The sequence below is a fragment of the Orbicella franksi genome, chromosome 1 (genome assembly GCF_964199315.1).
Source record: "Orbicella franksi chromosome 1, jaOrbFran1.1, whole genome shotgun sequence".
NCBI lineage: Eukaryota > Metazoa > Cnidaria > Anthozoa > Scleractinia > Merulinidae > Orbicella > Orbicella franksi.
This window is the reverse complement of record NC_138145.1, coordinates 25,556,218-25,569,939: the sequence shown is the minus strand read 5'-3', so window position 1 is coordinate 25,569,939 and position 13,722 is coordinate 25,556,218. Positions and strand designations below refer to the sequence as shown.

Here is a 13,722-nt window from a genome sequence, read left to right as displayed (position 1 = left end):
CTAGTCACCAGGGAAAAAAATGTTGTTATCTCGGAAACGGGTATGGTGATGTTGATTAATCTGTCTAAACATCTCTTTCTTTCTATAAAACAAAAAAAAGTCCGGTTTTTCCGCAGAATATTATTGCAATAAACAATCACCAGAACCGAGAACGTACCCAAGAAGTGATGAAAATATAATTGTGGCCTAGTTAATACTCCTTGCTTTGAACAAGTTGAATCAGTATTAATTAAAAATGAATGCCTCTAAAAGGTCTCACAAAAAGGCGTGGTCCCGCTTGACCATGAAATATCAAGTACATTGAATTGTTCTTTGAATTTGATTAAGTTCATCTATTTTCATGTTTCATGTTTTGCTTTTTGCCTTTCCTTTTTTCATGTTTTTACATCTTATGCACGTAAAGTGAACCGTTAAAATAAAAAAAATTAATGATTCTCTAGAGGCTGATATTGATCATCTCTTTTCTCCAAATATATGAATGTTACACAGTAGAACCATGTTAATAGCACCCCATCTTTAGCCCATAAAGTTGTGGTCCTATTAAAGGTGTCCTTAACATACCACAATGACCGACTATCAACCTTTTCTTCGGGCTAAAAAAGTGGTTGTAATAACAAGGTGGTTGTATTATCGAGTTTGAAGTAAGGCGGGGCTCCCCCATAAATATTTACCCGACTTACCTGATCACATGCACAATTGTTTTGTCATTATATGTTGCCGTCAGTGATTCTTCGTGCTATGATCTTGATGCATATAGTTGTATGGGTGATGATACATCAACTTATTCAGCTTATTTTAACCTTAGAAAAGGCAAAATTATGATCACAACTCGCTGCATTCTGATTACCTCTCGTCAATTTTCATTGTATATTTCTTGACCATTTTGCTGTCCACAGGCAACAAAAGTTGTTCACCGTTCAGGTGACAAATCAAGCCAGCAAGCGCTACATTTTCCAGGCCAAACAAAATCACGATTGTCATTATCCCAAGCCAGTCAGGGGAAACGAATTTTGAAGTTTTTCAACATCTGAAAAGCTGAAAACTTTTTTGCATCATCATTTTGATCGGAAAAAAATTGATGAGCAATTTTGAAATCAAGAAATTTAAAAAAAAAAAACGGCTGAACAAAATATAGAAAAAATGATTCCTTCGACGGTGTCCAGCTTCATCTTTTTCGTTATATTAACAAAACGCAGGGGTGTTGTCAGAAGTGGGATTCGAACCCACATCTACAAGAGTAGACTGCGACCTGAACGCAGCGCCTTAGACCGCTCGGCCATCCTGACTTGCACATGATCAATAGCTAAATCTGTATTGTTCTTGTCCACAACCTTCAAAAGTTGTTCACCGTTCGGGTGACAAATCAAACCAGCCCGCACTACAGTTTCCTGGCAAAACAAAATATCACGATTGTCAGTATTCCAAGCCAGTCAAGGGAAATGGCATTTGAAAATTTCAAAGCATTGTTTCAACATCTGAAAAACTGAAAACTTTTTTTGCTTGATCATTTTGATCGCAAAACTTGACGAGCAATTAAAAAATTCAAATCAACACATCAAAGAAAACAAACGGCTGAGAAAAATGTAGGAAAAAAAATGATTGCTTCAACGGCGTCCGGCTTCATGTTTTAATTATATTAACAAAAAGCAGGTGTGTAGTCAGGAGTGGGATTCGAACCCACGCCTACAAGAGTAGACTGCGACCTGAACGCAGCGCCTTAGACCGCTCGGCCATCCTGACTTGCACATAGTACCATGTTAAATTTCTTGTCAGAAAGGAATCATATTTAGCAAAGCTTTAGACATTTTTCTCCCCAGTCGCTTGTCCCTCTTAGCCGTCGAAGCCAATTGGCACGAAGAAAAGATTACGTTGTTGGAAAAAAATGTTATTGCAAGTTTAATTTCTTTAGTTTGTCTTTAAGGTTTACCACGCTCCTAAGCAACCACAGTTGAAAATATACTTTAATTTATGGACTTCCTCCTTCACACTTTCATGTCATGGATGGTTTGTCTTGAAAAATTTAAGTTAAGCTGTACATCAAATGCGCGACGTGTAATTGGCATGTCTTCTTCTTCATGGCTTTCCTCGCCAGAGGAAAACAAATTGCTATCTTAGAAACGGGTACGCTGATGTTGATCAATCTGTCTAGAGATCTCTTTCTTTTATAAAAGCAAAAATAGTCCAGTTTCTTTGCAGAATATTAGTGTAATAAACAGTCACCTAAAACGTGAACGTATCCAAGAAGTTATAAAAATATAATTCTGGCTTCGTGAATACTGCTAGCTTTGAACAAGTTGAATCCGCGTTAATTAAAAATGAATGTCTTAAAAGGTCTTGCAAAAAGGCGTGGTCGAGCTTGACCATGAAACATCAAGTACATTGAATTGTTCTTTGAATTTGATTAAGTTCGTGTATTTTCATGTTTCATGTTTTGCTCTTTACATATTTTTCTGCTTCCATATAACATGCACACTAAGTGAACCGTTGAAATAAAAACGTTTCGACGACTTCATCTCTTTTCCACAAATATATGAATGTTATATAGTAGAACCATAGCACCCCATCTTTAGCCCATAAAGGTTTGGTCGCATGAAAGGAGCCTACCGCCGGCAATGACTGAGTATCAATACCATTTCTTCGGGCTTAAAAAGTGGTTGTAATAACAAGGTGGTCGTATTATCGAGTTGGACGTAAGGCGGGGCTCCACCATAAATATTTACCCGACTTACCTGATCACATCCACAATTGTTTAATCATTATATGTTGCCGTCAGTGATTCTTCGTGCTATGATCTTGATGTATATAGTTGTATAGGTGATACATCAACTTATTCAGCTTATTTTAACCTTAGAAAAGGCAAAAATTATGATCACAACGTACTCAGTATTCTGATGGCCTCTCATCAATTTTCAATGTATTTTCCTTGACCATTTTGCTCAGTGTCCACAGACTAAATCGTTGTTCACTGGTCGGGTGACAAATCAAGGGAGCATGCACTACATTTTCTAGGCCAAACAAAATCACGATTGTCACTATTCCAAGCCAGTCAAGGGAAATGACCGTTTTAAGATTTCAAAGCATTCTTTCAACATCTGAAAACCTGAAAACCTTTTTGCATGACACTTTGATCGCAAAACTTGACGGCCAATTGAAACTTTTCAAATCAACACATCAAAGAGAACAAACGACTGAACAAAATGTAGAAAATAGAAGATTCCTTCGACGGGCCGGCGTCCGACATTATGTTTACAAAAAGCAGGTACGCTGTCAGGAGTGGGATTCGAACCCACGCCTACAAGAGTAGACTGCGACCTGAACGCAGCGCCTTAGACCGCTCGGCCATCCTGACTTGCACGTAATTATAAGCTAAATCTCTTGTCACAAAGGAATGATATTTAGCAAAGCTTTAGACATTTTCGTCCCCAAAGTCGCTTGTCCCTCTTAGCCGGCGAAGCCAATTGGCACGAAGAAAAGATTACGTTGTTAGAAAAAAACTGTTATTGTAAGTTTGATTTTTATAGTTTATCTTTAAAGGCGCTCAGTCACGGTTCGCGGGTATTGAAAAGTTTCGCTTCAATTTTTGAAATTCGTCGTTTGTAATCCGTGTCAATCTTCTCCATCCTTAGCCATCCTTGTTCCATTATGGTTTATCATTATCTCTTTGGTGTTTTTCTATCTTATTAAACTGTTATTTTCAGGTTTCCTACCATTTAAAGGTAATTTTGTATGTGGTCAAAATAACTTAACATACCGTGACTGAGCCCCTTTAAGGTTTACCAAGTTCTTAAGCAACCACAGTTAAAAATATACTGTAATTAGTGGACATCCACCTCCAGATTTCCATGTCATGGACGGTTTATCTTGAAAAATGTAACTTAAACTAAACATCAAATGCGCGACGTGTAATTAGCATGTCTTCTTCTTTGTAGTTTTCTTTGCCAGAGGGAAAAACGTGTTATCTCGGAGACGAGTACGGTGATGTTGATTGATCTGTCCAACAATCTCTTTCTTTCTATAAAACAAAAATAGTCCAGTTTCTTCGCAGAACATTAGTGTAATAAACAGTAACCAGATGCGTGAACGTATCCAAGAAGTTATGAAAATATAATTATGGCTTCGTGAATACTGCTAGCTTTGAACAAGTTGAATCAGCGTTAATTACAAATGTATGTCTTGGAAGGTCTCACAAAGAGACGTGGTCGCGCTTGACCATAAAACATCAAGTACATTGAATTGTTCTTTGAATTTGAGTAAGTTCGTCTATTTTCATGTTTCATGTTTTGCTCTTTACCTATTTTCCTGCTTTCATATAACATGCACATGAAGTGAACTGTTGAAATAAAAACTTTTCGACGGCTTCATCTCTTTTCCACAAATATATGAATGTTATATAGTAAAATCATAGCAACCCATCTTGAGCCCATAAAGATGTGGTCGTATGAAAGGAGTCCTTAACACACCGCAATGACTGAGTATCAATACCATTTCTTCGGGCTTAAAAAGTGGTTGTAATAACAAGGTGGTCGTATTATCGAGTTGGACGTAAGGCGGGGCTCCACCATAAATATTTACCCGACTTACCTGATCACATCCACAATTGTTTTGTCATTATAGGTTGCCGTCAGTGATTCTTCGTGCTATGATCTTGATGTATATAGTTGTATAGGTAATACATCAACTTATTCAGCTTATTTTAACCTTAGAAAAGGCAAAAATTATGACCACAACGTATTCAGTATTCTGATTGCCTCTCATCAATTTTCAATGTATTTTCCCTGACCATTTTGCTCAATGTCCACGGGCTAAATCGTTGTTCACTGGTCGGGTGACAAATCAAGGGAGCACGCACTACATTTTCTAGGCCAAACAAAATCACGATTGTCACTATTCCAAGCCAGTCAAGGGAAATGACCGTTTTAAGATTTCAAAGCATTCTTTCAACATCTGAAAACCTGAAAACCTTTTTGCATGACACTTTGATCGCAAAACTTGACGGCCAATTGAAACTTTTCAAATCAACACATCAAAGAGAACAAACGACTGAACAAAATGTAGAAAATAGAAGATTCCTTCGACGGGCCGGCGTCCGACATTATGTTTACAAAAAGCAGGTACGCTGTCAGGAGTGGGATTCGAACCCACGCCTACAAGAGTAGACTGCGACCTGAACGCAGCGCCTTAGACCGCTCGGCCATCCTGACTTGCACGTAATTATAAGCTAAATCTCTTGTCACAAAGGAATGATATTTAGCAAAGCTTTAGACATTTTCGTCCCCAAAGTCGCTTGTCCCTCTTAGCCGGCGAAGCCAATTGGCACGAAGAAAAGATTACGTTGTTAGAAAAAAACTGTTATTGTAAGTTTGATTTTTATAGTTTATCTTTAAAGGCGCTCAGTCACGGTTCGCGGGTATTGAAAAGTTTCGCTTCAATTTTTGAAATTCGTCGTTTGTAATCCGTGTCAATCTTCTCCATCCTTAGCCATCCTTGTTCCATTATGGTTTATCATTATCTCTTTGGTGTTTTTCTATCTTATTAAACTGTTATTTTCAGGTTTCCTACCATTTAAAGGTAATTTTGTATGTGGTCAAAATAACTTAACATACCGTGACTGAGCCCCTTTAAGGTTTACCAAGTTCTTAAGCAACCACAGTTAAAAATATACTGTAATTAGTGGACATCCACCTCCAGATTTCCATGTCATGGACGGTTTATCTTGAAAAATGTAACTTAAACTAAACATCAAATGCGCGACGTGTAATTAGCATGTCTTCTTCTTTGTAGTTTTCTTTGCCAGAGGGAAAAACGTGTTATCTCGGAGACGAGTACGGTGATGTTGATTGATCTGTCCAACAATCTCTTTCTTTCTATAAAACAAAAATAGTCCAGTTTCTTCGCAGAACATTAGTGTAATAAACAGTAACCAGATGCGTGAACGTATCCAAGAAGTTATGAAAATATAATTATGGCTTCGTGAATACTGCTAGCTTTGAACAAGTTGAATCAGCGTTAATTACAAATGTATGTCTTGGAAGGTCTCACAAAGAGACGTGGTCGCGCTTGACCATAAAACATCAAGTACATTGAATTGTTCTTTGAATTTGAGTAAGTTCGTCTATTTTCATGTTTCATGTTTTGCTCTTTACCTATTTTCCTGCTTTCATATAACATGCACATGAAGTGAACTGTTGAAATAAAAACTTTTCGACGGCTTCATCTCTTTTCCACAAATATATGAATGTTATATAGTAAAATCATAGCAACCCATCTTGAGCCCATAAAGATGTGGTCGTATGAAAGGAGTCCTTAACACACCGCAATGACTGAGTATCAATACCATTTCTTCGGGCTTAAAAAGTGGTTGTAATAACAAGGTGGTCGTATTATCGAGTTGGACGTAAGGCGGGGCTCCACCATAAATATTTACCCGACTTACCTGATCACATCCACAATTGTTTTGTCATTATAGGTTGCCGTCAGTGATTCTTCGTGCTATGATCTTGATGTATATAGTTGTATAGGTAATACATCAACTTATTCAGCTTATTTTAACCTTAGAAAAGGCAAAAATTATGACCACAACGTATTCAGTATTCTGATTGCCTCTCATCAATTTTCAATGTATTTTCCCTGACCATTTTGCTCAATGTCCACGGGCTAAATCGTTGTTCACTGGTCGGGTGACAAATCAAGGGAGCACGCACTACATTTTCTAGGCCAAACAAAATCACGATTGTCACTATTCCAAGCCAGTCAAGGGAAATGACCGTTTTAAGATTTGAAAGCATTCTTTCAACATCTGAAAACCTGAAAACCTTTTTGCATGATCACTTTGATGGCAAAACTTGACGAGCAATTTAAACATTTCAAATCAACACATCAAAGAGAACAAACGGCTGAACAAAATGTGGAAAAAAAAAGATTCCTTCGACGGTGTCCAGCTTCATGTTTTCATTATATTAAAAAAAAGCAGTTGCGTTGTCAGGAGTGGGATTCGAACCCACGCCTACAAGAGTAGACTGCGACCTGAACGCAGCGCCTTAGACCGCTCGGCCATCCTGACTTGCACATGCTTACTAGCTAAATCTCTTTTCAGAAAGGAATCATGTTTAGCAAAGCTTTAGACATTTTCGTCCCCAGAGTCGCTTGTCCCTCTTAACCGGCGAAGCCTTGGCACGAGGAAAAGGTGGCTCTGAAGACAGATGATTTGATTGGCTAAACTAAGAATCTTGAACTAAGATTTTCATTAATTCGACGCTTGTTTTCTTTAAGGTTTAGCAAGTTCCTAAGCAAGGACAGTTAAAAATGAACCGTAATTTATGGACATCCTCCTCCAGACTTCCATGTCATGGAGGGTTTTTTTCTTGAAAAATTTAACTTATACTGTACATGAAATGCGCGACGTGTAATTCGCATGTCTTCTTTGTGGCTTTCCTTGCCAGAGAGAAAAAAATTGATATCTGGGAAACGGGTACGCTGATGTGGATCAATCTGTCTAGAGATCTCTTTCTTTCTATAAAAACAAAACTAGTCCAGTTTCTTCAGTGCAGAATACTAGTGTAATAAACAGTCACCTAAAACGTGAACGTATCCAAAAAGTTATGAAAATATAATTGTGGCTTCGTGAATACTGCTAGCTTTGAACAAGTTGAATCAGTATTGATTAAAAGAGATTGCCTCTAAAAGGTCTCACAAAAAGGCGTGGTCGTGCTTGACCGTGAAACATCAAGTACATTGAATTGTTCTTTGAATTTGATTAAGTTCGTCTATTTTCATGTTTCACGTTTTGCTCTTTACCTATTTTTCTGCTTTCATATAACATGCACATTAACTGAACTGTTGAAATTAAAACGTTTCGACGACCTCATCTCTTTTCCACAAATATATGAATGTTATATAGTAAACCTATAACACCCCATCTTTAGCCCATAAAGATGTGGTCGTATGAAAGGAGTCCTTAACACACCGCAATGACTGAGTATCAATACCTTTTCTTCGGGCTAAAAAAGTGGTTGTAATAACAAGGTGGTCGTATTATCGGGTTGGACGTAAGGCGGGGCTTCACCATAAATATTTACCCGACTTACCTGATCACATCCGCAATTGTTTTGTCATTGTATGTTGCCGTCAGTGATTCTTCGTGCTATGATCTTAAGGCATAATTGTATAGGCGATACATCAACTTATTGAGCTTTTTTTAACCTTAGAACAGGCAAAAATTATGATCACAACTTGCTGCGTTCTGATTGCCTCTCATCAATTTTCAATGTATTTCTCTTGATCATTTTGTTCAGTGTCCCCAGACTAAATCGTTGTTCACTGGCCGGGTGACAAATCAAGGGAGCACGCACTACATTTTCTAGGCCAAACAAAACCACGATTGTCACTATTCCAAGTCAGTCAAGGGAAATGACCGTTTTAAGATTTCAAAGCATTCTTTCAATATCAGAAAACCTGAAAACTGTTTGCATGATCACTTTGATCGCAAACCTTGACAAGCAATTGAAACATTTCAAATCAACACATTAGAGAGAACAAACGGCTGAACAAAATGTAGAAAATAGAAGATTCCTTCGACGGGCGTCCAGTTTCATGTTTTAATTATATTAACAAAAAGCTGGTATGTTGTCAGGAGTGGGATTCGAACCCACGCCTACAAGAGTAGACTGCGACCTGAACGCAGCGCCTTAGACCGCTGGGCCATCCTGACTTGCACATGATTAAAGTTAAATCTCTTGTTAGAAAGGAATCATATTTAGCAAAGCTTTAGACATTTTCGTCCCCAGAGTCGCTTGTCCCTCTTAGCGGGCGAAGCCAATTGGCACGAAAAAAAGATTACGTTGTTAGAAAAAATGTTATTGTAAGTTTAATTTTTATAGTTTAGCTTTAAAGGCGCTCAGTCACGGTTTTCGCGTATTGACAAGTTTAGGCTCAATTTTTGAAATTCGTCGTTTGTAATCCGTGTCAATCTTCTCCATCCTTAGCCATCCTTGTTCCATTATGGTTTATCATTATCTCTTTGGTGTTTTTCTATCTTATTAAACTGTTATTTTCAGGTTTCCTACCATTTAAAGGTAATTTTGTATGTGGTCAAAATAACTTAACATACCGTGACTGAGCCCCTTTAAGGTTTACCAAGTTCTTAAGCAACCACAGTTAAAAATATACTGTAATTAGTGGACATCCACCTCCAGATTTCCATGTCATGGACGGTTTATCTTGAAAAATGTAACTTAAACTGAACATCAAATGCGCGACGTGTAATTGGCATGTCTTCTTCTTTGTAGTTTTCCTTGCCAGAGGGGAAAAAGTGTTATCTCGGAAAACAGTACGGTGATGTTGATTGATCTGTCTAACAATCTCTTTCTTTCTATAAAATCGAAAATAGTCCAGTTTCTTCGCAGAATATTAGTGTAATAAACAGTCACCAGATACATGAACGTACCCAAGAAGTTATGAAAATGAAATTGTGGCTTCGTGAATTCTGCTAGCTTTGAACAAGTTGAAACAGCGTTAATTAAAAATGTGTGTCTTAAAAGGTCTTGCAAAAAGGCGTGGTTGCGCTTGACCATGAAACATCAAGTACATTGAATTGTTCTTTGAATTTGATTAAGTTCGTCTATTTTCATGTTTCACGTTTTGCTCTTTACCTATTTTTCTGCTTTCATATAACATGCACATTAAGTGAACTGTTGAAATTAAAACGTTTCGACGACCTCATCTCTTTTCCACAAATATATGAATGTTATATAGTAAACCTATAACACCCCATCTTTAGCCCATAAAGATGTGGTCGTATGAAAGGAGTCCTTAACACACCGCAATGACTGAGTATCAATACCTTTTCTTCGGGCTAAAAAAGTGGTTGTAATAACAAGGTGGTCGTATTATCGGGTTGGACGTAAGGCGGGGCTTCACCATAAATATTTACCCGACTTTCCTGATCACATCCGCAATTGTTTTGTCATTGTATGTTGCCGTCAGTGATTCTTCGTGGTATGATCTTAAGGCATAATTGTATAGGCGATACATCAACTTATTGAGCTTTTTTTAACCTTAGAAAAGGCAAAAATTATGACCACAACTTGCTGCGTTCTGATTGCCTCTCATCAATTTTCAATGTATTTTTTCTCTTGACCATTTTGTTCAGTGTCCACAGGCTAAATCGTTGTTCACTGGTCGGGTGACAAATCAAGGGAGCACGCACTACATTTTCTAGGACAAACAAAATCACGATTTTCACTATTCCAAGCCAGTCAAGAGAAATGACCGTTTTAAGATTTCAAAGCATTCTTTCAACATCTGAAAACCTGAAAACTTTTTTGCATGATCACTTTGATGGCAAAACCTGACGAGCAATTGAAACATTTCAAATCAACACATAAAAGAAAACAAACGGCTGAGAAAAATGAAGGAAAAAATTATTGCTTCAACGGCGTCCGGCTTCATGTTTTAATTATATTAACAAAAAGCAGGAGTGGTGTCAGGAGTGGGATTCGAACCCACGCCTACAAGAGTAGACTGCGACCTGAACGCAGCGCCTTAGACCGCTCGGCCATCCTGACTTGCATATGGTAAGAAGTTAAATCTCTTGTCAGAAAGGAATCATATTTAACAAAGCTTTAGACATTTTTCTCCCCAGTCGCTTGTCCCTCTTAGCCGGCGAAGCCAATTGGCACGAACAAAAGATTACGTTGTTAAAAAAAATGTTATTGCAAGTTTAATTTCTATAGTATATCTTTAAGGTTTACCACGCTCCTAAGCAACCACAGTTAAAACTATACTTTAATTTATGGACTTCCTCCTTCACACTTTCATGTCATGGATGGTTTGTCTTGAAAAATTTAACTTAAACTGTACATCAAATGCGCGACGTGTAATTGACATGTCTTCTTCTTTATGGCTTTCCTCGCCAGAGGAAAACAAATTGTTATCTTGGAAACGGGTACGCCGATGTTGATCAATCTGCCAAGAGATCGCTTTCTTTCTATAAAAACAAAAATAGTCCAGTTTCTTTGCAGAATATTAGTGTAATAAACAGACACCTAAAACGTGAACGTATCCAAGAAGTTATGAAAAAATAACTGTGGCTTCGTGAATACTGCTAGCTTTGAACAAGTTGAATCCGCGTTAATTAAAAATGAATGTCTTAAAAGGTCTTGCAAAAAGGCGTGGTCGAGCTTGACCATAAATTAAAACATCACGTACATTGAATTGTACTTTGAATTTGATTAAGTTCGTCTGTTTTCATGTTTCATGTTTTGCTCTTTACCTGTTTTTCTGCTTCCATATAACATGCACACTAAGTGAACCGTTGAAATAAAAGCGTTTCGACGACTTCTTCTCTTTTCCACAAATATATGAATGTTATATAGTAGAACCGTGTTAATAGCACCTTATCTTTAGTCCATAAAGGTGTGGTCGTATGAAAGGGGTCCTTAACATACCGCCGGCAATGACTGAGTATCAATACCTTTTCTTCGGGCTAAAAAATGTGGTTGTAATAACAAGGTGGTCGTATTATCGGGTTGGACGTAAGGCGGGGCTCCCCCACAACGTACTCAGTATTCTGATTACCCCTCATCAATTTTCAATGTATTTTTCTTGACAATTTTGCTGTCCACAGGCTGAAACGTTGTTCACTGGTCGGGTGAGAAATCAAGGGAGCACGCACTACATTTTCTAGGCCAAACAAAATCACGACTGTCACCATTCCAAGCCAATCAAGGGAAATGACCGTTTTAAGATTTGAAAGCATTCTTTCAACGTCTGAAAACCTGAAAACTTTCTTTGCATGATCACTTTGATCGCAAAACTTGACGAGCAATTGAAAAATTTCAAATCAACACATCAAAGAGAACAAACGGCTGAACAAAATGTAGAAGACAAAAGATTCCTACGAGGGCGTCCAGCTTCATGTTTTCATTATATTAACAAAAAAAAGGTGTGTTGTCAGGAGTGGGATTCGAACCCACGCCTACAAGAGTAGACTGCGACCTGAACGCAGCGCCTTAGACCGCTCGGCCATCCTGACTTGCACATGGTAACAAGCTAAATCTCTCAAAAAGAATGATATTTAACAAAGCTTTGAACATTCTCGTCCCCAGAGTCACTTGTCCCTCTTAACCGGCGAAGCCTTGGCACGAGGAAAAGGTGGCCCTGAAGACAGATGATTTGATTAGCTAAACTAAGAAACTTGAACTAAGATTTTCATTAATTCGACGCTTGTTTTCTTTAAGGTTTAGCAAGTTCCTAAGCAAGCACAGTTAAAAATATACTGTAATTCAGTTTAAAAAAGTGGTTGTAATAACAAGGTGGTCATATTATCGGGTTGGACGTAGGGCGGGGTTCCCCATAAATATTTACCCGGCTTACCTAACCCCATCCACAATTGTTTTGTCATTATATGTTGCCGTCAGTGATTCTTCGTGCTATGATCTTGATGCATATAGTTGTATAGATGATACCTCAACTTATTCAGCTTATTTTAACCTTAGAAAAGGCAAAACTTATGATCACAACGTGCTGCATCAGATTCTGATTGCCTCTCATCAGTTTTCAATGTATGTTTCTTGACCATTTTGCTCTCGACAGGCTACAAAAGTTGCTCACCGTTCGGGTGACCAATCAAACCAGCACGCACTACATTTTCCAGGCTTAACAAAATCACGATTGTCATTATTCCAAGCCAGTCAAGGGAAACGAAATTTGAAGATTTCAAAGCATTGTTTCAACATCTGAAAAAGTGAAAACTTTTTTCCTTGATCATTTTGATCGCAAAAAATTGACGAGCAATTAAAACATTTTGAAATCAACACATTAAAAAAACAAACGGCCGAACAAACCATAGAAAAAATGATTCCTTCGACGGTGTCCAGCTTCATCTTTTTTGTTATATTAACAAAAAGCAAACGCATTGTCAGGAGTGGGATTCGAACCCACGCCTACATGAGTAGACCGCCCTAGACCGCTCGGCCATCCTGAGTTGCACATGATTATAGACTAAATCTGTATTGCTGTTGTCCACAGCCTTCAAAAGTTGCTCACCGTTCGGGTGACAAACCAAACCAGCCCGCACTACAGTTTCCTGGCAAAACAAAATATATCACGATTGTCATTATTCCAAGCCAGTCAAGGTAAATGACATTTGAAGATTTCAAAGCATTCTTTCAACATCTGAAAAAGAGAAAACGTTTTTGCTTGATCATTTTGATCACAAAACTTGACGAGCAATTTAAAAATTCAAATCAACACATCAAAGAAAACAAACGGCTGAACAAAATGTAGAAAAAAAATGATTGCTTCAACGGCGTCCGACTTCATGTTTTAATTCTATTAACAAAAAAGCAGATGTGTTGTCAGGAGTGGGATTCGAACCCACGCCTACAAGAGTAGACTGCGACCTGAACGCAGCGCCTTAGACCGCTCGGCCATCCTGACTTGTACAATGCTACAAGTTAAATCTCTTCTTAGACAGGAATCATATTTAACAAAGCTTTAGACATTTTCATCCCCAGATCTAGAGTCGTTAGTCCCTCTTGCTGGCGAAGCCAATTGGCACGAAGAAAAGATTATGTTGTTAGAAAAAAAAATGTTATTGTAAGTTTAATTTTTGTAGTTTATCTTTAAGGTTTACCAAGTTCCCAAGCAACCACAGTTAAAAATATACTGTAATTTATGTACACCCACCTCAAGACTTCCATGTCATGGAGGGTGTTTCTTGAA

At 37.9% G+C, this 13,722-nt stretch overlaps 9 non-coding genes across 9 annotated transcripts; all 9 read right to left on the bottom strand.

The window, feature by feature from the left end:
- Positions 1-1,202: 1,202 nt before the first annotated feature.
- Positions 1,203-1,286, bottom strand: Trnal-cag (transfer RNA leucine (anticodon CAG)). The gene has a single exon. It is a non-coding gene; the product is annotated as a tRNA-Leu (tRNA).
- A 370-nt stretch (positions 1,287-1,656) lies between these two features.
- On the bottom strand, positions 1,657-1,740 carry Trnal-cag (transfer RNA leucine (anticodon CAG)). The gene has a single exon. It is a non-coding gene; the product is annotated as a tRNA-Leu (tRNA).
- Positions 1,741-3,265: 1,525 nt separating this feature from the next.
- Trnal-cag (transfer RNA leucine (anticodon CAG)) lies at positions 3,266-3,349 on the bottom strand. The gene has a single exon. It is a non-coding gene; the product is annotated as a tRNA-Leu (tRNA).
- Positions 3,350-5,117: 1,768 nt separating this feature from the next.
- On the bottom strand, positions 5,118-5,201 carry Trnal-cag (transfer RNA leucine (anticodon CAG)). The gene has a single exon. It is a non-coding gene; the product is annotated as a tRNA-Leu (tRNA).
- A 1,775-nt stretch (positions 5,202-6,976) lies between these two features.
- On the bottom strand, positions 6,977-7,060 carry Trnal-cag (transfer RNA leucine (anticodon CAG)). Its single transcript has one exon. It is a non-coding gene; the product is annotated as a tRNA-Leu (tRNA).
- A 1,563-nt stretch (positions 7,061-8,623) lies between these two features.
- On the bottom strand, positions 8,624-8,707 carry Trnal-cag (transfer RNA leucine (anticodon CAG)). The gene has a single exon. It is a non-coding gene; the product is annotated as a tRNA-Leu (tRNA).
- Positions 8,708-10,478: 1,771 nt separating this feature from the next.
- Positions 10,479-10,562, bottom strand: Trnal-cag (transfer RNA leucine (anticodon CAG)). Its single transcript has one exon. It is a non-coding gene; the product is annotated as a tRNA-Leu (tRNA).
- A 1,385-nt stretch (positions 10,563-11,947) lies between these two features.
- On the bottom strand, positions 11,948-12,031 carry Trnal-cag (transfer RNA leucine (anticodon CAG)). Its single transcript has one exon. It is a non-coding gene; the product is annotated as a tRNA-Leu (tRNA).
- A 1,322-nt stretch (positions 12,032-13,353) lies between these two features.
- On the bottom strand, positions 13,354-13,437 carry Trnal-cag (transfer RNA leucine (anticodon CAG)). Its single transcript has one exon. It is a non-coding gene; the product is annotated as a tRNA-Leu (tRNA).
- Positions 13,438-13,722: the final 285 nt, after the last annotated feature.